Here is a 23,790-nt window from a genome sequence, read left to right on the forward strand (position 1 = left end):
GAGTGTATGCAGTAAGGTGTATCTGCTAGGTAAATAATTTTAATTACTTGCTTATAAAACTAAATGTACCCATCCTGAGCTTCCCTATAGCTCCTGAGAACTACAGGAGAACCTTTTGGGCTTTTTATCCAGAATTTTTAAGTTTTGTGATTTTTTTTTTTCCAGAGGCTATGAAGGCCTGGTCTTTTCCATGGGCTTTTTGTTTGAATATGAATCATAGCTGAAAAGCAAGGCAGAAATAGACATTTTTCTGCATTGGTGTGAGGTTTACAGATGCAAAGCATCCTGGTATCATCTATTACAGTCTTTTCTAGGCTTCTTTGAAGTCCAGACTTTCTGCCATATAAGGACTTGGGTAAATGTTTATTTTGAATTAAGAAAAAGGAAGAACAAGTTTGAAACATTATGGATACTCCAGAACAGATCTCTGTGCTCTAGAATAAGAAAGTTTTTACCATAGCTACTCTAGTAAGTGGTAAAATGGCTTACCATACTTGTAAGTTATACTAGAGAATCCATCACTTGTTATATAATCATTAATTTTTTGGTTGACTACACTAAAGGGGATTTCTGAGAGTCTTAGAGTTTTATCAAGCAAAATAAAAATGTGATATGGCTGATTGCAGTATTTCAACAAATACAAAATAAATTTAATAGAAAGTTGGAATGCACAATAAATCATTGTTTCACTACAAAATAGCAAGTTTGTCTAAAAACTATCAAGTTTTCTTGTTAGCTGCTGAATTAAGGAGGCAACAGCTGCTGTCTGAGATGCATATAGGTCTGTACTTATGTTCTTAATGAGTCATCCTGATTACACTTAGCTTTGTGTTACCTAAAATAAGTTGTCTCACCTAGTCATCCCTGTATATGATGCTTATCTGCTAATTATGCCGTTTCTTCAGTCTGAATGTTTCACTAGAAGATACATTATCATGGCCCTGTAGCAATGGATCTTTTTAAATTGTTATATTTGTTATTGTAAACCTTTCTGAGATGGTAAAAAATCTGCTTTTGATTTCTTATAGGAACAAACTATCTGCTTAAGCGTAAGGTTTGACTAAAAATTTAGGATTTCATAGAAATTTGATAGTACACAATGCTTTACAGTGTAAATCCAATGGGACCTGAAGTGATAGATACTCTGGATGTTGTGGTATTAAGGAATAAGGGAAAAAAATCAATCCTGTCTCAATCACTAGGTCAGTCAATCATGGTCTGTTTGGATGCAGTTTGCAGTGGTCTTGGACAACAAATCATCAGTGCTTTTGGATACAGTCATGTCACTTTTGCTTCCTCCAGGCTGAAGAAGAGTCAGACACAGTTGCCTGTTGACTTTAAGTACTTCTTAAAGTAAGGTAAATCTTATTTTCTTTGGCTGAAGAGCTTTGTGCTCAGGCATTGATGGCAATCAAGATCAGTAATGGAAGAGCCATCCGTTATTTTTCATTTGGGGCACATCAGGGAAAACAGATCCTTAACTTATAAGCCATTTTTATTCCTGCATAGGTTTACCATTCTCTGAGTGTATGGGAGAATATTTAATTCTCTATATAATGTGACTTCCTGACTAACTAAATTTTGTGACAGTGCTGCATTTCAATGTTAGCAGATGCTTACAGTACAGTTGTGTAGTTTTACATTGGAAGGTAGCTAAAAATGTCTTTTATAGTTTTTTTTTGGCATCCTAAATGCAATGATTTTTGCACTGAACAGTCTCAGGCTTAACTTGATAAAATTAGGCAGATTCTTTTCTCCACTATAAATGGTAATGTTATACGTTTTGAAGGCCATTTGTCCTTGCAGCTGGATCTAAAAGCAGATTTAGCTGAAATCTGTCCCTGAAATTCCAAACTTTAAATCCTGAAAAATCCTGTTTTCCTTACCCCTGGGCCAGAATGCCACCAAATTTTACTGGCTTTTCAATATCTCGGCAACTTTAGTTCAGTTTCTACAGACAACCAGCTGAATTCTGGGGTTTAGGCAATTTAGTATACTTAAGAAAAACAGGGATTAAGAAACTTGATGTTAATCTCTCTGAGTCAGTCAATGCTTCATGCCTTTGATGCAGTAAGATTTGATCTCATACTTACTTTGGGATTGTCATCTCTCTTTTTTAGTGGATTTATTGTACCGCTTTTCTTACCAGGATTTAGAACACTCATTCAAAAAATGGGAGAATTCTTCTTGAGACTTTCAAGGTTCAACATCTGTTTCTCCAATTTTTTTAGCAGTCTTTCAGCCATCAAAATGGGGATGTTATACTTTATTGCTGAATCCGATCTAACCAATGAACAAGAGATCTTTTGAGTGACTGGGAACATGGCTGTGAGATGTGGTGTTCTGCTACCTGGTTTCCCCATATTGGATTTTGAAGATTTCTGTCTGGAGACTGAGAGCAGGGCAGTGAGTCAACATTTGTAACATCTCTTGCTTAAGTTATTTTACTGCCGTGTAATTTTTGTTATACCACATTGTTGTTTAATGCTGACCAAGACTCTCCAAAGTGTTAGTGTTGTAATTAAAAACCCAACTGAAATCGCAGATGTGTGCAGTTACTGAGAGTATTTTTCTGTACTCTCTTTGCTTGCCTTAACCATTCTTTGAGGGTTTGGAAAGCTGCAAATGGAACAGAACCCCAGCTGCAGGTGGAAGGTGAAACACATGACAAAGAACAAATGAGGCTGAAAATTGAGTTTGCTCTGGTGCATGTGGGTATCAGTGGAACTTTAAATGGTCTTCAGATGAGTAGATCGGTACATTTCTCAGCAAAACATCATAAACAATTAATTCCACAGGACACCAGGGGCTGCTGGCATGTGTAGGAGTAAAGCGGGTTTTAGCAGTAACTGCAGTAAGAAAAGGAGGGGCGGGGGGGGGAAGGAAGTCCAATGTTTGGACTTCCTCTCAAGGTTTTTAAATGCCTACTGTGCCCTAAGCCAGTGGTCTAAGCCAGCTGCCTACAGTTAACCCTATGCATTTAGAGCAATCGGTTCAAACAGGTTTTGGAGACATCTGCTGCAGTATAGAAGGAGGGGAGTGAGACAGGGAGGTAAGTCAGTTTACAGAGTATGCATTAATGTATCCAGATACTGTGACCAGAATGGTACCCTCTCTGTCAAACACAGTCAAGCCACAAGTTTTATGTATATTTCCTATGCTTTTTGTCGTGCTGGTGTAGCTAGGCCCCACAAAGTAGAACTCAACAGCTGTTCCTCTTTTTCTGAGACGAACGCGTGTACCATAGGGTCTGCTGAGTCTACTTCACCCACGTTTTGCTTCACACTAAGGAACTCCCTACATCTTCCACTGCTTCCACGAACATTTGGGGATGCAAAGTTCTTCTAGAAATCACATGCAATCATTTTTTTAAAAGCTGCTTTCAAAAAATGGGAGAAGCATGTAGAGAAAAGGGCATCAAAGGAGACTAGGAGATTTAGTTGAACAAATCCTCTTTCATACAGCAATAGCACTTTTCTCTTATAGTGCCTTCTGCGGCAGTATCCCAAAGATTTTTATCTTTTTTTTACAGATGAGAAAACTGAGGCCATGGGATAGGCCATTTATTTGGGTTAGATTTTAAGAGAGCTCTCCAATGCAAGTATTATTCATATGGCATGTGCATTTTACATTAGTGAAAGCAAAAGCTGTTTTGTTAATGCTTTCAGTGGGAAAATGGATCATGCAGATCTCCCTCAGGATTTTGAACACAGCATTACTTAGATCCATTTATGTACATGTAGAAAATCATAATAAATGTGGTTTGCTTGGCGAAGGTATATCATTGCTACTTGTGCAGGCAGAGAAAATGCTTCTCAGGCAGTTATTGCTCTTACAGTTTCATCTGTAAAGTTAAAAAGCAGAATAAGTCCATGACCTAAAGATCACTAGCACATTATTTTTACCTTCCTGAACTTGCGAAGCCCTTAACGGGAAAACGTTTCAACCTTCAGTTTTAAGAGACTGTATGTTGAGAAAGAAAGGGAAGTCCTCTCTTTTACTTATTCCTGGTTTTGTTAAAAAATTGAGCTTTTCCGTTTTAATACCGATGTCATGATCACATAGACACCTGCACATTTATCACTATTTCAGTTTACTGCATAGACTTAGCACCAGACAGAATCACTCTAATAGAAGTTTTATTTAAAGACCACTGTGGGCATGATAAAATCTGTTTTCAGAGGAATAGGACAGACATGAGGATACAAGTAGAGGTGTGATGATCTCTCAACTACTTACATCTATATTAGTCAAAATCCCTGGTAAAGTGCCCAAATGCACTTGTTCCCTTCCAAATAAACAAACACTGTATTTATGTGAGCAGCTGGGGTTAAGAATATCAAGCTGCTAATTAAACTCTGCAATAGTTTTCACAGTGAATATAATTGTCAGAAGTATCTTACAACAAGGAAATGTACTATGTGAAATTCCATATCTGTGACAGAATCGGAGCAGTGAATAGCTTCATCCAGTTATCTCCCTACCTGATTTTAAAAAATAAAGTCTGCAAGTACTTGACCTTACATTTGATTACTTGTTTATCATCCATAACAAAGAGAGGCAATAAAACACCTCCAACGCTGATGATCCTTTGTAATACTTTTTAAACTTTCTAAAAATAACCATTCAACAAGTGACAGAAGGACCACGCTCTCTTCTTTTGTTTTTCCCATTTGAGCATGAACTGTATCAGTGACTTTGAAATTAACTAATAGGTGGCACTGAGAACTCATTAAGAAACCAGTCTCCTTGCAATTGAACAGTAGTAATGTTCCCCCCCTTAGAGATTGTTTTCTGCCACTTGAACATGTCAATGAGACACCATGATCATAGGAATTACCTTATGATGGAGACATAATGCTATGTAATTAAAGACTGTGTCTAGGTTTCTTCAGATGACTGAACAGTATTAGCACCTGTTACCAGAAACCAAGTTTTACTTGTTTTTTAAAGAGTCTAAATATTCAAAACCAAGTTGGTCAAGTAATTTTGTCGTACAGAACGTGGTAGGAGACCGTGGTATGTAGCTAAGGTTGTGCAGACAGGGAGCCTTGGAAAATATTCTATTTCTTTTGGAGCTGTATTTAGAGGAAAGATTGCATCTGTTCCATTTCAAAGAAAAATCAAAATACATATCTTCTGAAAAGCATTGAGGACTAGTACGTGGTACTTTTTCACCTCTTGCAGTCATACTGTGTATCCTTAGAAGTGTTCACTTTTCCTCTATTACACTGTCTTTTGAATGTTACCCCAAAACAAAAGAAATTTTGAACATTTATGTGGGAAATTTTAAAAGTGTGTTTTATTTCATCTTTTAAATGCAAGTGAATAGGTAAGGAAAAAGCATTATGCTATTGTATTATATTTTGTAAATGAATTACATTTGCAGTCCAAGCACTGGCTTCCATTACAGCTGGCTACTATGGTGGATGGCATATTTCCGTATGGAGCCATTAAGAAAGAATAACTATGGAATAAATGACTTCATAGTTGGTCATTCATCCTTCAGGGAGGAGGTGATGACATCAAATATCCTTTGAGACATCCTTGGGAGCTAAATCACACCAGTCAAAGTACAAGGTCCCTCTGCAGCCTCAAGGCGCAATGCCCTGCACCTGCAGGCTGCAGATGGCTTACCTGGGTGACCAGACCACATTTTAATGTGTGTTTCAAATGGCTGACTATGTGAAAACTCAGCTGAATGACAGTTGGCATCCTTGAAGCTGACTCTGTATTTAAATGTGGAGGATAGCAGTTGGCCTGGGCTGCAGGTTTTTCGATGCTGCTCCTGGCAGTGAGTGCCAGCTGCTGCACCACTTTGCAGTATGGTGGAATTTGTTTTCCAGTGAGGAAGAGGACCATGGCCAAAATTATCTCTTTCTGACACAATTTACCCAAGTTGAATTCTTGGCATTTATAATGGAAAATACTGTATTAGTGTACATAGGATGAAAATGCACATTCATGGAATGAAATGCCACAACTTTACAGCAATAATAGCAGGTATGAACTGGCACGTATTTTATCCAGATTAGTTACATCTGGAAAGAAAAACTATTTTTTGATGTGTCTCCTCTTCAGGACATTCATGGCTAATTGAGACCCAAAGTCCTGTTGTTATGCGATGGGTGTCTCTATTAGCTTTTGAGTCCTGATGATATGGGTTTGGTTTTGAGTGCTGATAGTGTCTGTTCTGGTGGTATCCTGAGAATCACAATTTCTCTACATTGATATATTCTTACCAACTTTAAAAAGCAACTGAGATTTTAATACTGTAGTGGGACATTTGAGATAAGACCAGGTAACTCATATTGCACCTTACATTAGTACCAGGCCAGACAGTTTAACAGGGCTTTGCAATGCTGTTACCAGATGGATCTGCATAATCACACTGCATTTGCTGAGGGTAACTGCAGTAAAGGCAAATTAAAAGATCAGAGGTATGAGTTCCTGTCTTAGTTTAACAAGACACAAATGTTTGCTAAGGAGGGTGGGTTAGGAAAAAAAGAAACCAAACTCCTCCCTCTAAGTTATTATAACTTCGAAATTAAGAGGCTTCAGGTGAAAGGTGTAGAAAAGGAATAACCAATAGTGGCACAACTAAAACTTTCAAAACAAAGTCCTACTTCCTCAGGTGGCTTTATGCATGTTGATGTTCAACATCTTCCTACCAAAGATCATGGTTTTATTGTAGATGTCTAGAAGCCACCATATCCTTATATATTTCAATATATATATATATTGTGCTGTACCTCCATTAAGTAATAATTATGCTGATAAAATTTGATGCCAATTATATAAATATATATTTAAAAAAATATATATATTATAGAACCACAATTTTTTTGGAACATAGTCTCTTTTAGGAAAGACTTGTTTCAGTTTGGTTTAAATAATTGTAACTATGCTGGTTTAAAATCCCATTAAATGCTATAAATAGTGCAGACCCTTATGGCATACAGACACTTCTTACAGCCGGATAATCCATTTGGTGTTATTTCGGAAAGCTCACTGCAGACAGGGGAGAAGAAAGTTCTTGACCTTTCTGTTAATACTCAAAGAAAGCCCCTAAAAAACTCACAGAGGTGCTTCTGCACAGTCCTTACTCACTGTTGTGCAGGCCACATCTTCAGCAGGTAGGGCAAAGGGTAGCTTCAGCAAGGAACAAATGCAGCATGAATAGTAACCACCTTAACCACAAAAGTGGATTTAGGTTCTCTCCAGCTGCCAGAGTTCAGCTGATGCAGAAATGATACAATTTGAATTGATTTCACAGGAGATATAGTCTCACAGAATTTCAGCTGGAAATTGAACTCTCAGATTCTAAAACCTCTTTTTACTGACTGTATATGTTCTATCAGTAACTTTAAGAGGGAGAAATGCGAATTGACAAGAGTTGAAGGTAAATTAGGGGCAAGTCCTAAAAGGGAGTAAGATTCCTCAGTACTCTAGCGAGTAGCAAGCTTTTTAGTGTGTCATTAAAAGGTAATGAAGGCTCTGAGATTGGCAGTTTCATCAGGGAGACATCCCCGTGACTCATCTTGTGTAAGCAGAGCTGAGTCCTTATGATCAAAATAGAATACAATACTCCCATTCCATGAAGTGAGAGCAACATAGCAGTGGAAAAAATAGTCTTTTTTTTCCTTCTTTTTTTCTCCTTTTTTTTGCTCTTTATTTGAGTCATGATTTTATGGCTCTTAATTAAACAAGACTTTTAGGACCTCATAAAGTCTCAGCATGGCATTAAAAAAAATCAGTCAGATTTGCTTGCATGTTTAGCAAATTTTTACTATAACCAGATCATACAGTGACAACTATTTTAATTGTGATAATTTTTCAATATGGGGGCATTTTATTAAAAATGGACTTCATCCTGTGATCCATCATGCTTTTAGAAATGGTATCTTTTTAAGTACATTAAGGAGTGCTTTTGTTACATGTATGGAAAAGCAGTCCAAGTAAGTTTTTTTCTTTTATAAAGTATGGCTGTAAATGGTTTAGATAAAAAAAAAGGCATCACATTTTTACTGTGTTTTCATAGCACCATGTTCAGAGATGTATTTTTTGTCTCTTATGTTTTGTCATAATACTATTTTTAACTTGAAATATTAGTCATAAGAAACCAAGACTTTTGAAGTAGCAGTAGCCATGACAACCTTCACTTTTGGGCGTGCAGTACAAGGTCTGTCACTGTGTGGCTGGACTGTGTATGCTGCATGTGACTGAATGAAATGTTACTGTGTATGGTAAAATTACTTACCAGTTCATTGAAGACTACTTTTTCGAGATCATACCACAAATTAATTGCAAACTGCAATTTAGGAAATTAGTTGTCACTGCTATGCTTGTTCCATCAAACAGTAAAGACACTGTTGAGCAAGCAATGTCTATTAAGCAGGGCATATTTTGTGGATTTTTTTTAATTACTTTCTCTTTTCTGTTTTCACATTCTGAGTAATCTTTTTCATTTCCTCCCTTTCTTTTACTTATTTTTCTATTTTTCTTCTTTTTCTGTTTCTCTGTTTTCTGCTCTTTACCATCTCTGTACCTAGCACATACTCTGTGGCTGAGATCAAGTAGGCAATTCTGTGCATGTTGACTTAGGTCTTGGGAAGAGGGATATGAATCACCTGAGGCAGCATTTATCTTACTGGGCTCTTGAAGCTGAGATTAATTGAGAATAACATGAAGTCAGAAACTGATAAATCTGCCACAAGTAGAGCTTGAAAATATGATTAATACTGCTTTCATATATGCAGTGCTGCTAAGGTTAGTATTAAAGATTTGAGTTTTTTAAGTGGATATGATAGGTCTTGTAGTTAAAGCCATGTGGCAGCTTTTAGTTTTAATCATATCTGGAAGTGGTGAATTTGAAACAGAAGCCTGGTGTATTTGTAAAACAAGCAAATAGCTGGGTTTTTTTTAATTTAATTGGGAGGGGCACGTGTTTTTTAACCGCATTTGAGTTGTATTGATCTTTAACTGCCTAATTTTCGCTGTAGTGAGTTGGAATAACTGAGATGTCTTGTGGTACCTAACTTTAATTACTTTGGCATTAAATATGGCATATTTTCTGAAGGGGCCTGAGGATATGTGGGGCTCATCAAGGCAATATTTAGGTGGGTGATGTTCTCTTGAGCACCTTTGTTAGTCAGCAATGCAGCTAGAAATGTGTGAGTGAAACTCTGAAGACTGTTTCTACTCTGCAAAAAAAAAATTCTGTAAACAGGGATTAAGCTTTGTACATAACCCCAAAGGTGTTTATGATCATGTGTTCTTGTCAGTCTACAATTGCTAGATTAAAAGAATATCAGGAACTGTAATTAGCAAACATAAAAAAAAAAGGGTTTTCTACAATCTCACAGAGTTTTTATCAAAATAAATTCAAAGATGGTTTTGTAGAACTCAGTTTAGGTATTAATGAATGTGGTTGGAAAATGATATTATGAAGAATTTAATCTTTATGCAGGATATGGTTCTATAGTAAGACATTTCCCTACAGATTGTACAGTAGAGCTGAAACAAAGTAATCCCCAGGTTTTTGTTAAATTAATACTGCCCATTTTATACAGCAAATGAGAAATGAAACTGCACTGCTAGTGCGAAAATAGTAAAAGTTTACATACCATCGTGCTTACATACAGAGAGCTAAATTGAAGTTACATGATAAGTTTAATTGTGCCATTTCTTGTATTTTTGAATGTGTCTATAAATCATTCATTATCTTTAAAACTATTTTATGCATGTGGTTTAGTTTATCTGTTTTTATGTCTGTAAAATAGAGTTTTATAGGCAGTATTTTCAGAAATAATTGTAGATTAAAATAACTGATTAGAAATACAATTTATTATTATAGATAAAATTAATTATGGTTACATATATTATAATCAGTTTAAAATATTTATTTGAAATTTTATATGTATATATATCAAATCAAGGAACACATTTAAAACAATTGCCTCATCACTTCTCTGAAGATTAAGGAATTTTTACTTTTCGGTTCAACAACTAGGACAAAGCTAACCTGGATTCTATGAAGTTGTTTGGAAATAAATTGGAAAAGGTTGTATCCAGGCAACAGCAACTTAATAATTTTATAACTTCTTACATCCACTTGCTCAATATGAAACCATTTTCTGATCAAAAAATACCGACTTATATAAACTACTTGCTTGGTATGCTCTTCTTTCTGGTAGAGAATTCCTCCACATTAATACACAGCTAACAAAAAGTTAACAGTTTACTTGTGCCTGTATTGTTACAGGCCTACACATCAAGCTACATTGGCAGCAGTGTAAAGTGTGATCTTTTGACAAGCAATGGCTTCTGTACTTGAATATAAATATTAGGCACTGGCTTTCAAATGGTAGGAAGAGTAGTGTAAAACTGTTCTCCCTTTTAAAGATCTGGTGGCATCTGTTTCTCAGGCAAACCAGAGAGAGGACCTTCTGGTTTTTCTCTGTTGAGGGAGCAAAGAGCTGGATTCTCCTGTCCTTGAGCCTGTATGTGGTGACCCTGAGGGCTGGGAGGAAGGATGGTAGGCTTTGCCCTAGTTCCCACAAACAGGCTTGAAGGACCAGGGAACAGGGTGGTAGCACACCCTGGACCATGCCAATGAAGTTATATGTGCTAAGCAAAAGGCCTAGGAAATTCCAAAGAGGAAGGGAAGAAGAATTTGGGGAAGAGCAAGGTGCACTGAGGCATTTCAGATTTTGTGCTATGGGGACAGATTGGGCATGGCAGCTATTCCCCAAGGGAAGTGAGGGATAGTCTGGCAACTTAGGGTGGTGCTGCCCAAGAGATGTCAGTACCAGCTTCTCTGTTACCATAGTCGAATTGGTCTCCAATCCTGCTTGTGATTCACCATCCTCAACTAGAGTTTGCTTTTCATTTTTGTTCATTTGTAGAAATCAAGAGAAGAGGTAAATCTGGCTCCAGGAGAGCTTCTTGTGACCACCACAGAACATTCTCCACAGACCAGTTACATGCTGCATGTTTGTATCTCGCATGACAATGTGAGCAAGCTGACTAATAAGATTATAATAGTGGTAAAGTTTGTGTATTGGGTATGTAATAACCCATATTTCTTTACTAAACTTGGACATAATCATGCCAGTCATTCTGGTATGTTTGACTTCACAACTTCAAGATAGTCCAGTAACTTCTGTATTTGAAGACAGTCTTCTCTGAGGTGTACAATATTTGAGCATGTGAAAGGTAAGTATGAACCACATTTACTTTAAAAGGCTTTAGTTGGATTTTGTTTTTGAACTGTGACAGATTCATTACTCTCTTTGTTTCTCTTTGGCGTTGGTACATATCAGCAAGTCGGTGATAGCCCACATCTAAATCTATCCGTGATAGAGTGATTGCTTCTAATTCTGCTTCTTGTCAGATCTACCAGCTTTTGGTGTCTCTTTCTGAAACACTTGAACTTTAAAGTCGTCTTCTTCTTCTTTTTTTTTTTTTTTTTAGTAAACTATAAACACAGCTGAACCAGTCTCGTAAGCTAAGAAAAACATTGATCTGGAGGGCCGTGTGCTGCATGCAGAAATCCCATGTTATCTATTCTAAATAATTCAGGCAAAAGAAGGGCAATGAAGCTGGTAAAGGGTTTGTAGACCACGTCTTATGAGGATAGGCTGAGGGAGCTTGAGGGCTGAGGATTGTTTACCCTAGAGAAAAGAGCACTCAGGGGAGACCTTATGGCTCTCCACAACTACCTGAAAGGAGGTTGTAGTGAGGTGGGGATTGGCCTCTTCTCCTAGGTATCTAGTGATAGGGCAAGAGGAAATAGCCTTGAGTTGCACCAGGTTTAGATTGGATATTAGGAAAAATTTTTTTCACAGAAATGATGGTAAGGCATTGGAGCAGGCTGTCCAGGTTGAATCACCATCCCTGGAAATGTTAAAAAATCATGCAGATGTGGCACTTAGAGACATGGTTTAGTGGTGGACTTGGCAATGCTGAGTTAATGGTTGGACTTTATGATCTTCAAGGTGTTTTCTGACCTAAATGATTCTATGATTCTAAAACTGTGTGAAAATTAGTCTTTTTAATAGTGATTTGCCTAAAAATCAGTGGAAAATTGTTGATAAAATAAGGCTAGCCAAAACTTAAAACTGAATTCTGGCTCTTCCTGACTGCTTTCCCACTGTTTTGAAGGTATGAAACATCTGTCCTTGGACAGTGTTTCAGAATCCCAATGGTCACCTACTCCCTCTACTGTCATTAGTTTGATACTAGTTGCATTTCTTTATATATTTTTTCTGTGGCTTTGAATATTATTTTTATTGCCTTTACAATTCTGTTCTGTGTGGTTTTTCACTTTTACTTTCCAGTAGATCTCTCTTTCATTTCTGAAGTCAGAAAAAGTAAAATTTTAGGCTGTATTCTTGGAAACACTGTTATTGGCAACTTTACTGGCAATTCAATATTTGTAAGATGACATTATAGGTTTGAAAAGTATTGTAGAAGTGTCCTTGAACCTAGCTTGAGACACGGCCTAGAGCTAGGGACCTGACAAATACAGTACTTATAACCTGACTTTTTTAGCATCTGGAGAGAGTATCTTATAGTGAACTTCTTTGAACTGCTCATTTTCTTCAGAAGTGGAGCTGAAGTGCAGCCACAGTGGATGATAATCCATAATGGATTCCCTTTCCCTCTCTCTCTTTCTTTTCTTTCGATCTTTCTTTGGCTTCCATGTAGGAAAAGCATAGCAATGTCTGGCAGATCAGCTATTGGTAACAGTGACCTGAAAATCTCTAGGCCTTTGGTTTTGCAGATCACATCATCTCTGCTTTATCAAGGGCGCTGAGAGTATTAATCTGTGCATGTAAAGTCTTTGCAATGTCTTATGGTTGATAGCATTAGATTGTGACTAGCAGCAATTTCTTCATCTAAACTAATGACAGTTCTCCATCTAAGCACTTCAGACATTCTGGGACCTTTCCTACACAAAGATTATTAACCCTGGATAATGATTTCATTATAAGAGCTGGTGGTCTCTAAAAGTAAGCTTGAAACCAAACTCATTTTGCTCTGTGGAGTTAAAAGCAGAATGTAAAATTAAGCACCGAGGTGAAAGCGTGGCATACGCACATCAACTCTGTGAAGGGTAGACCCAGGGAGAATTATTTTCATGCATAAAGTGTACAAAAGCTCTTTAATTGTCTGTTACAGAATGACATTTAAGCATCTACTGCTGTTTTTATTTATTTTTTTTTATAGCTACTCTCTGAAAAGTCTTTATATAGGCCTTAGAAAGTTTTGAAAAACCTTTAAGTTTAGTAGTGTTAGATGTTGGCAGTGTGGTGAACTTGCAATAAATCAGTGGCATATCCAAGAAGAAAAATATCCACCACCATCTGTAATGAAGAAAGAACTGTGTCCTAGTTATGAAACAGGGCTCAAAGATAGTATTCACTGAGTCATAACTCCACTAAAGTTCATATAGCTGATGTATTTGAAGCTAAGCTGTGTATAGAGATATATCTTAAAATTTATCAAAAGAAGGATTAATTCTGCTCAGATACAAATACAGCATTTTGCAAAACAAAGCTGGAGCATAGTTCCTCCTGAACAGTCTCCTGAACAGTCTTCAGACGTAGAAACTTGTAACATCTCTAATAGCTACATCAGACAATAGCAAAGTACGTTCTGTGTCTTTAAAATAATTGATACAGAGCCTCACATAATGGTGATATTGTCCAAGAAAATAAGATCTTCTCTATCATCTTAAATATCAAAGAATACTTATGAGATCTCCCTATTGTCAGTAGTAGCTGACTAAATTGACAACAGCAATTACAGGCTGTACATCCTTATTATGTAATTTAAAGTTCAATAAACACAGACTTTTTTTTAGGAACTGTCTGTGATATGGTTTTCTAGTAAAGGTGCCCCTGTAAATAGGGAGAAAAGTATCTGAGGGAGTCAGATACTGCAGTCATGAAGGATATGGATCAGATAAGGAGAAAGTTAGGCCCCAAACTTAAGGAAAGCAAACTGTAAACTCTTCAAGGAGAGAGTCAATAGGATCCTTTGAGTGACTGCCCTCAGGGACAAGGGAGCAGAACAGAGCTGGCAGATCTTTAGGCGAGTATTCCATATAGTTCAAGAGCTAGCAGTCCTCAGGAGCAAGAATTCAGGCAAGGAAGGCAGGAGACGGCATGGCTGAGTAAGGAACTGCTGGTCAAGCTTAAAGAAGCAAATACGCAGACAGTAGAAATGAGGACAGATAACCTGGGAAGAATATAGATGAAGTTTGGTTGCGTAGGTGCAGGATGATGAAGGGTAAGGCAAAGGTGGAACTGAACCTGGGAAAGGACGTAAAGAATCACAAGAAGGGCTTCTACAGATATGTTAATCAGGAAGAGAAGGTCAGAGAAGGTGTACATCTCCAATAAGCAATGCTGGAAAACTGGTAACAATGGATAAGGAGAAGGCTGAGGTACTCAACAACTTTTTTTGCCTCAGTCTTCACCTCTTGAGTGGATGGACAGCAGGAGAAGGACTGGGGGTGAAAAGTGCTTCCCACTGTTAGTAAAGATCAGGTTCATGACCACCTGAGAAACCTGAATGAGAGCGCAAGTCTGTGGGACCAGATGAGCTGCAACCCAGAGTCCTGAGGGAATTGGCTGACGTAGTTACCAAGACACTCTCCATGATAGTTGAAAAATCATGGCAGTCAGGGGAAGTCCCAGGTGGCTGAAAAAAGGGAAACACTGTACCCACCTTTTACAAAGGGTAGGAAGGAGGGTTCTGGGAACTACCAACCTGTCAACCTCTCCTCTGTGCCTGGGAAGATCATAGAACAGATCCTCCTAGAAGCTGTGTTGAGGCACATGGAAGGCAGGGAGGTGATTCTGGACAGCCAGCATGGCTTCACCAGGGGTTGGTCCTGTGTAACCAACCAAATGGCCTTCTGTGATGGAGCAACTACATCAGAGGACAAGGGAAGGGCTGCAGATGTCATATATCTGGGCTTCTGTAAAGCCTTTGACACAGTCTCCAACAACATCCTGCTCTCTAAACTGGAAGGAGATGGATTCGATGGGTGGACTGCTAGGTGGATGAGGAATTAGTTGGACGGTTGCATCCAGAGAAACTGGTCAATGACTCAGAGTCCTGATGGATATCAGTGATGAGTGGTGTCCCTCAAAGGTCCATATTGGGACCAGTGATATTTAATATTTTCATTAATATCTTTATTAATGCCATAGATGGAGGGATCAAGTGCACCCTCAGCAAATTTGCAGATGACACCAAAACGAGCGGTGTGGTTGACACACCTGAAGGACAGGATGCCATCCAGAGGTACCTGGTATCATTGTTTTGGGAAGGTACTCCCCAGTTCAGTGCCCTCACTGAGACCCTCCCTAATCAGACACCACTTGCTCGCTTCCTGCCTTCCCCTCCCTCTTCCTGCTCAAGGAATGGAGTTGAGAATTGGAGGCCCAAAAGGTGAAAATCATGGATTGAGATAAGAACAATTTACTGGAAACAGCAATGAGATAAGAAAATGAACACTAGCAGCAACAATATTAGTAACAAAAGGTATAAGACAGAATTATTTATATGGAAAATCGTGACAAATACCGACTGACGCTTTCCTCCAATACCACTCTTTCTCCCACTGGAAGGTAATGCCAATTGTATCCTGGGCTACATCAAAAGCAGTGTGGCCAGCAGCTCGAGAGAGGTGTTTCTGCCCCTCTGCTCTGCTCTGATGAGACCCCACCTGAAGTGCTGCATCCAACTCTAGGGTCCCCAGCACAGGAAGGACATTGATCTGTTGGAGCAAGTCCAGAGGAAGCCACCAAGCTGATTAGACGGCAGGGGCACCTCTCCTATGAAGAAAGGCTGAAAGGATTGAGGTTGTTTAGCCTGGAGAAGGGGAGGCTTAGGGGTGACCTAATTGCGGCCTTCCAGTGCCTGAAAGAAAGCTGGAGAGAGACTTTTTACCTGAGCGTATAAACAGAACAGAACACAGGGGAATGGCCTCAAACTAAAAAATAGTAGATTTAGATTAGATATGAGGAAGAAATTCTTTACTGTGGAGTGGTGAGGCACTGAACAGGTTGCTCAGAGATATTGGGGACGCCTCATCCCTGGAAGTGTTCAAGACCAGGTTGGATGGGACTTTGAGCCAATCTGAGGTCTAGAGGAAGGTGTCCCTGCTTGTGACAGGGGCCTTGGAACTAGATGATGATTTTAATTCCAGTAGAAAGAGAAAAGAAAGCATTCTACTGAAACACTTTTTTTTCTTTAATCATTAAAGATATAAATTGTGATTATAAACTGAATATATATTTAATTTCAAAGTGTAAATAGGAATTCTGAATAAAAGAAGAAATGCACTGTAATTGCATACAGATTTTACAGGGGACACTAGTATTATTCCCATTTCTCTGAGAAACTAATATAATGTGCCCAAAGCGATGCAGCACTGATGACTGGTTGAGACTTGAGACAGGTATTCAGATTTCTTACTGTCACCTTACAGTAGGTTTCCTGAACTTCCTATGTGTGCACATTTTATGTGTAAGACAAACAACTATTGTGACATAATATTGTTAAGGAAGGTTGCTGGTTACAGCATGTTTGATGCCTCACAAACATGTAAAAGTTTCAGACATTACATTTAATATGTATATTCATATGGTAATTCTTTTTCTGAGAATGTTCTCTGTATTGAGTTCTGATTTGGTAAAAAGCATTCTGTCACGTTCTGCACAGCCAATCAGTCTGAGGACTTCAGTGCATGATTTCATTCTTTCTCGTCAAAATAGCAAATTGCATATTTGGAGCTTCGGTGTTCATTATTTCTGTTTCTCTAGTGTCACTTCTGCTGCACATAGATTGTTCACCAGAGGTGTAGTAGAGCTGGGATTCAAAGAAAGGAAATGTAAGCAAGCATTTGGAACAGCTGAAAAAGAGAATGGTTACCTGCAGACAGTAAAAAAGCTTAAGGGGAAGCTCAGGGGGAAGAATGGAGTTCAACAGCCATTGAGCCTTGGATTATTATTTTACTATAGCCTAGTGGTACAGTATAGGGATAAGGGAGCTGCCTATAGTTGAAAATTCATGGGCTGAATGGGGCTGAATGTCAAATATTCTTATAGTACCTGCTATCGTGCATCTTCTACAGAGACACATTTTAAAAACATCCTGTGCCTCCTGCTTGAAGTAAGAAGAGGTCAGGCGGCAATTACTTGAACAGTGGGGAATTTTGTGCACAAAAACCATGTCATGATCCATTTTGTATCAGGGATGGGACTGTTACAAGAGGCTTCAAAACTTATCCACAGAGATTGAGCATTTTTGTTCTTTTTTTCTCCTTCATCTTGTTGGTTCTTTTCCCACAGCATTGTATAATGTTTCTCTTATGACTCATGGCTTATCTGACATCTTCCCAAACAAAACTAAAACAGTTGTGGCTGACCTGATAATAAAGTGCACAAGCCAGTAAAAAGTGCTACTTGTGTGGGAAGTGAGAACAAGATTGTTTTTGTAAGACTGGACTACGATCCTTCAGAGAATGTCCCTCAAAACCAAACACTGGGAAGAAAACTGTATCAGGATGGATACATGGCTGACAGCATGCCTGGGACTTCTCTGATCTTTAGCTGTCCTTGAGAGTGCTTACAGAAAAACAAAACCTAGTTGTGCTGTGGATAGTGGATTTAAACCTTTCTACTGCTATATTGGTAATATATTTCGGTTCAACGAGAGACATATATTTACAAAGCCTAAAATTGTACAATTGTAAGAAAAAGAGAAACAAATTTTGAATTAAAAGAAATCTTACTTCTGAGTTGTTGCAATAAACCTATATCTATGCTGATTTTTATGCAGTAATGGTTATTAAATACATTATAAAAATCTCTATATGATGAATACTGTCTCCTGTCTGTGCAATCCTAAGTTAGGTCTAACATAGGAGTGTTTTGGGTTTTTTCTTATGTGAAATTGGTGACAGGTGGATTTTAAAAACTGAAGCATATTTCACAGCTTTGCTTGAATAAGTGTGTTTGCACGACTTAGAGAGCTTTCTTGGCATTAATTCACCATTCCTTCAAATAATTAGTGCTTTTTAAGAAAAATTCCCAAAAAGTTCACTAATTTGAGGGACCTGTCTTGCCTCCCAGTGTTTCCAACAGGCAGTATTGGGGAGTACAACTGCTAAAAAGGTGCTTGTTTGGTTTGTTTTCTTTTAAATGTCCATAATTTTGGATCCTGGGACTCTGGTTTTTTGATGCATAATCAGTCTATTAATCAAGTACAAGATGATATCTTGTGCTTCTGAAACTTTATATTAACCTATGATGCTTGCTGATTATCAGCCTTGAAGCCAGCAGATTTAATTTTCTGCCTGCATTTTGAGATGATACTTCTGTAACTCTGCACTGGAGGTGTCATCTAGTGATACTCTGCTCTCTTAAAAGCTTGTCTTCTCTAAATATTAACTTGAGCCAAGCTAATTTAGGAACCTGTTATATGATTTGGTATGCTGCATTTCTGTGCATAGTGTTCTATTGGACTCTTTACTGGAAATAGAGTCTGAAACTTAAATACAAAGTGTGGTATGTTTTCTACAGCGATCAACATGCTTTTCAAAAAAAATATTCATCCTTGATGATGAATTTTGCCAAAGGTTACCACAAACTGCACTTGCATCCACAGCTTACAAATTAGTTGCATCAGGCAATGTTTTGGTTTGGTTTTTTTTCCGTGGGGGAAAAGCTTGATCTGTTCCCTTGAAAGTAATTTATTTATGAATGCAGATACATTGCTTATGATTTTCAAATGCAAATTTCACTTAAAAGTCTCTAACTTTTGGAGATTTAAGTATTCTGCAAGGTGATATGATCGTTTGCTTTCTTTTTCTTTCCCCCAGAAAATATCTAACTAGTCACTTTTCTAAACAAATTAACTGTTCTTACAATCATTTTTCACTAATGATCACTTTAACTTCAGATCATTCAAATTTGCTTTCTCTACCAAAAGATTCTAAAATTTCCCTGAACTTTCTTCTGATGTCAGTCCATCAACTCTGGACATGACGAGAGCAGACTTCAGGCTGCTCAGGGAATTAGTAAGTAAGATCCCCTGGAAAAATGTTTTTGCAGGTGCTGGAGTCCATCACTGCTGGTTACTTCTCAAACGTCATCTCCTAAGGGCACAGGAGCAGGCGATTCCCAAATGTCGAAGTCAAGGAAAGGAGGCAGAAAGCTGTCTTGGCTGAACAGGACCTCAAAAAACCCCTACCATTTTCTCCATTGGGAAGACTGACAGATGTAATGGGAAATTCTCATTCTTATTTTATCCTTTGTAAAAGCTGATGATTAAAAGGAAAACCTTTTATTAGGTACAGTAGGCTACTTCTACTAGTAGAAGTAGTTCAAACATATCATTACAGTACAATCAAAATACATAGTTTATAACTTGTGGATATATACAAAAGAAGGGAAGATTTGCTGTCTCTTAGCAGCAGCAAAGTCTTTAATGAAAGCCAGAATGCCTTAACCTGAGTAAGTGCAGTTGTTCATTTAACTTCTCAAGAGCTGTAGATGAACGGATTTTTAATTGATAATTAGATTAAGAAATGCTGTATAATTAAACTCATGGATTATGGAGAATATTCCTTGATATTATTGCTGTGCAAACAAATTTTTTCTCTCTTGTGTATTTAATTCCTCTAGCACTTTCTGGTACCTTCTGAAGTGAGAATCACGAGATGAAACCTCACTGATGCTATGGTAAGGCAACTAGGCCTGGTGTTTTTTGATTTACAAATGTGGAGGGTTTCACAGGTTCTGCATTTGCAACGTTATCTTCTGCCCTTCTTACCTTACTTTGTAACCTGCACATATTAACTCATGACTTAGTTCTCAGCACTGTCAATGTCGTGATAGAAAAGGGGTTGGTGAATCAACAGGTCACCACCGTCTAGAGCAAGGTATCTTCCATAGGATGTGTTAAAAACACAAGATACCTAGAAACACTGGAAGATACAAATTCATCAAATGAGGAAGAGCATGATTTTCTTGCCTGTGCAGTCTTTCAAGATTATAGAAGATTTCCTAACTTGCATGACTCTGAAAGTAGTTCTGAGGTAGCAGAGAATTTTTGTGGAAAAAGCTGAGAGCAGCCTCCTTAAATATGTACTGTTCATGCAGATTTCCGCGGTGAACTAGATGATCTTATTCTTTCCTTTTAGACCTCCTCCACTTTATGTGAGTTCCTTCTTCCCTTCACTTGCCTCAGGCAAGCATAACTGTGAGGTGTCAGAGACCAAAATTTTATTCTCTTCTGTAAAAGAGATTTTCTGAGTGAAGTTACAGGGTCACTTGGTTTGTCCAATATTGAACAGAATTTTTTCTGACACAGAGAAAACATTTCTCAGGTATAGCAAAACTGGTAGAATCCTATTAAAAAAAAAAAGTATTTTTGGCCAATTGGTATTATCTGACAAACTGTTTGAGAAATTCCTAAACATCTCTAAATCTTCTCTATACTGTACTGGCAGTTACTATTTCTTATTATCATTCAAATGCCCTAAACTATAAATATCTTTCTGCAATTATTAAAGGTGCTGATCTTGTGAGTTCTTAACTGTCTTTCCAAAGGGCATCTGCATCAGAAGCTGTTACGTAGAAGATATTGCAGGAAAGAACAAAGCATCATCATGCTGTATCATTTGAGCTGTTTAAACAGAGCTCGGATCAGTCATTTCCTTGATTGTCTTACACAAGGTGCCCATTGTCATAATAGCTTCAGTTTTATTGCTTTTGTCTGCAGTTTGCAGGAGGCTTTATAGCCTCATGAGGAATGTGAGAGGTTTTTAGTTTTTAGACATATCCTTTGGCAGTTTGATAATGGAAAAGTTTTGCTGCATTTTGTCTGTCAAAATGAAGGTATTGCATCTCCTCAGCAGTAGTGCCTCAGCAGTGGCAAGCACATAATCTTGATAGATTGAACTAGCATGATGATGTAAACGCTATATAAAAATAGTCCCAGTGCTACCCAGCCAGACTTACAGCTCCAATATGCAGGAGAGAGAAAAGCAAAAAGTAGATACTACTTTTCATGCAAAGAACAGTGATAGAGAAACATTAGCAGCCTCATTTCAGGAAATGGCTAACTCTGTCAGCTTGTATCATTAGTGCCTCTGGTCCCAGTCCCACAGTGTTTTAGAGGTAAAATTGTCAGGACAGCAAAATTGGAACTTGGTATTGTTTTGTGTTGATTTATTTTTCCAGCTTCAAATTTTATGATGATTGTAAAATTTATTGTTGATAAAGCTATTTAGGGCATAACCTTAGTTTAGGTTTTCTTCTTATTTAAAACTTAAAGTTTTTTTTTCACTGACACTCCCACAGTATATGAAGAGGAAGCACTCATTTGCATTTGTAACCATTCATTTTGCTCTGTTTGACAGAAGCAACTCCGTATGTGTGGGGATTTGACCCCAAAAATCCAATCTCCAAGCTCCCCCCCCATTTTACCTCAACACCAAAGAGAAGTTTTCAGACAGGCACACCTCAGCATGGGGGAATAATATTACAATTTATTACTATCACACTAAATACTATAGAAACTAAAGAGCAAATAAATACACAGTATTAATAATAATCCTACCACCCCTGGACCCTCCCACATCAGTTCAGAAGAAGTTCTCAGGGTGATAGTTAAAAGTCTCTCTCTCATTGGGGTATCAGGGTATCTTGCACCCCCACCAGACCTCAGCTTCTGCTGAGGTCTCCTCCTGAGCTGCAAGGGAAACACTTGTGTCACCAGGTCTTCATCACAAAAGTCCAGGGAGTCAGCTTGTGAGTCCTTTCTCCCTGGTTCGTGAAAGTTTCCTCCCAGAGAGTGAAATGTTCTCAACCACCAGGTTGCAGGTTTCTGGGTCTCGCTCAGTCTTTTTACCCCAAATAGTTTTCACCAAAAGTCCTTATCCAGAAAAGGCCTGCTGTTTTGGCTTTCCTCTGTTTTAGCTGCTGCAGCATCAGCTCGACTTGCCACATAGCAAGGAGGGGTCCATCCCCAGCATTCCTCGCCCTTTGGTTTTCAGCTGCCTTCGTCCAAGCCTTATGTAGGGCCTCTTCCGAGCCCTTTGGCCCGTCTCCAATTTCTGCCTGGAGTTCTGCCAGCTCTGCGTATTGCAGCTGCTTCTCCAGACCGGGACCACTCCTGGCCCATCTCCTGGCTCAGCTCCAGTGCTGAGACTTAAGTCCATGCCACCGCCTCTCCTGGGCAGTGGGGGAGAAAAAAGCCCCCTAGCCTTGGCCACAGGCACTAGATCCAATTAATATACTGTCCCGAGCTCCCTGCAGCCTGGCTGGGATGGGGAAGAGGGCCTGGCCCCCTGCAAGGGGCGGGAGGCCTCCCTCCTCTCACCTCATGGTCTCACACACACAGAGCTTCTGGCTGTTGTAATATCTAATTTTCACAGAGGCGAAAAAACAGTTCCGATTGGTCCCTCAGTGGAAACTCAGCTGGGACCAACCATTTCCAGCCCCCTCCCCAGGGAGTGGCTCAAACCAAGACAATATGTTACAAAAAAGTGTATTGGACAAAATCCAACTTCACAAAAAAACTTTCTACAGCAAATAAGAATTAGAAACTTATTGGTTACTCCTAAAGATAATGGGATACTCCTAAAATGTCTGTTATAAGAACAAATTACATACTCTTTTACATTAAGCACAATAATTATTTCTTCAATTTCCTCATAACTTAAAGTAGCATTTTCCCTCAGTGTGGCTGTGCTGTGGTAAGATAAGATTGAGGATGAAATGGAAACCGTAGAGCAGCAAAGTCTTTTCATGCCCCCACTTTCTCTTTAAAGATGGTTCATCAGTCTTGAGAGTTGGAGTGCACTTCCAGGTTACCTCAGCAAAGGACTCCAGTTGTACTGATGCTGAAACCATAAAAATAAAAAGTCAGGGTAGCTTGTGGCACAACTGATCCTGGAACAGATTACACTGTGGTATGTAGCAGTCAGAAATAAAAGCAAATGTTGGGGTGACCACCAGGTCTCACTTGTAATGATTTTTCTGACAGCTCCATGAATAGATGTGTTTGTGGTGAAGTGCAGGAGACAATGTATAGCCAGAGGTAGCAGCCTTTCTTCCCTTAGAAAAAAGACTTTGGCCTGTGCATTTTTACCATCTTTTGACATCTTTAAAAGGAGATGCAGTTGGCCTTGGTTTTCCTAATTCCCCCCCTGCTTCTCCAACACTGTCCCCTTTCAGAACTGTAATGGCAGTACCATGTATATTTCTGTGGTGCTGGAAGGGAATCTTCTCCAGGCATCTGTTTTCCCGCCACTGGTAAGGCCACAGCTTGCTTTCCCATGTGTCTCTTTTGAAATTTCTAACACAGAGAGGATTCAATGGGTCATGGCCCACCTTGTCATGGTCTACACATGGTAGTGGAGAAGCTAAGGCTTGAAGAGTAAGAAGTGGAAAGTAAGGCTTGAGAGCACCACTGGTATGTGTATCCATACAATTTTTTTAATCTGCCCAGATTTGTTGGACTGTGAATACCAAGCTGTTTTTCGCACTGTTGTTTATATGCGATGTTCTTTGGCTTTTGGAAAGTGCTGCTAAACTTTTCTATCAAGAATCTCTTTTTGTTTTGTACCTCTTGTTTAGCATTTGTCCATTCTTATGTTGGCATAGGGTGTCTGGATGTGAGATTCTTGGACTTTCAGAAGGCAAAACATGATAGATTTGTAAATCCCAGCACAACTCATGTACACTTTAAGGAGAAGAT

At 38.6% G+C, this 23,790-nt stretch overlaps 1 protein-coding gene and 1 long non-coding RNA gene across 3 annotated transcripts in view; both read left to right on the forward strand.

The window, feature by feature from the left end:
• Positions 1-23,790, forward strand: part of SH3GL2 (SH3 domain containing GRB2 like 2, endophilin A1) — a 91,770-nt gene that overhangs the window by 32,519 nt on the left and 35,461 nt on the right. The gene's annotated exons all lie outside the window — the stretch shown is intronic.
• Positions 1,227-11,053, forward strand: LOC135407026 (uncharacterized). Of its 2 annotated transcripts, none has more exons than XR_010426648.1 (2): positions 1,227-1,358; positions 10,908-11,053. It is a non-coding gene; the product is annotated as an uncharacterized LOC135407026 (long non-coding RNA). The 2 variants fall into 2 exon arrangements; XR_010426647.1 differs by lacking the exon at positions 1,227-1,358 and adding an exon at positions 3,358-6,003.

Source organism: Pseudopipra pipra, chromosome Z (genome assembly GCF_036250125.1).
Source record: "Pseudopipra pipra isolate bDixPip1 chromosome Z, bDixPip1.hap1, whole genome shotgun sequence".
Lineage (NCBI taxonomy): Eukaryota > Metazoa > Chordata > Aves > Passeriformes > Pipridae > Pseudopipra > Pseudopipra pipra.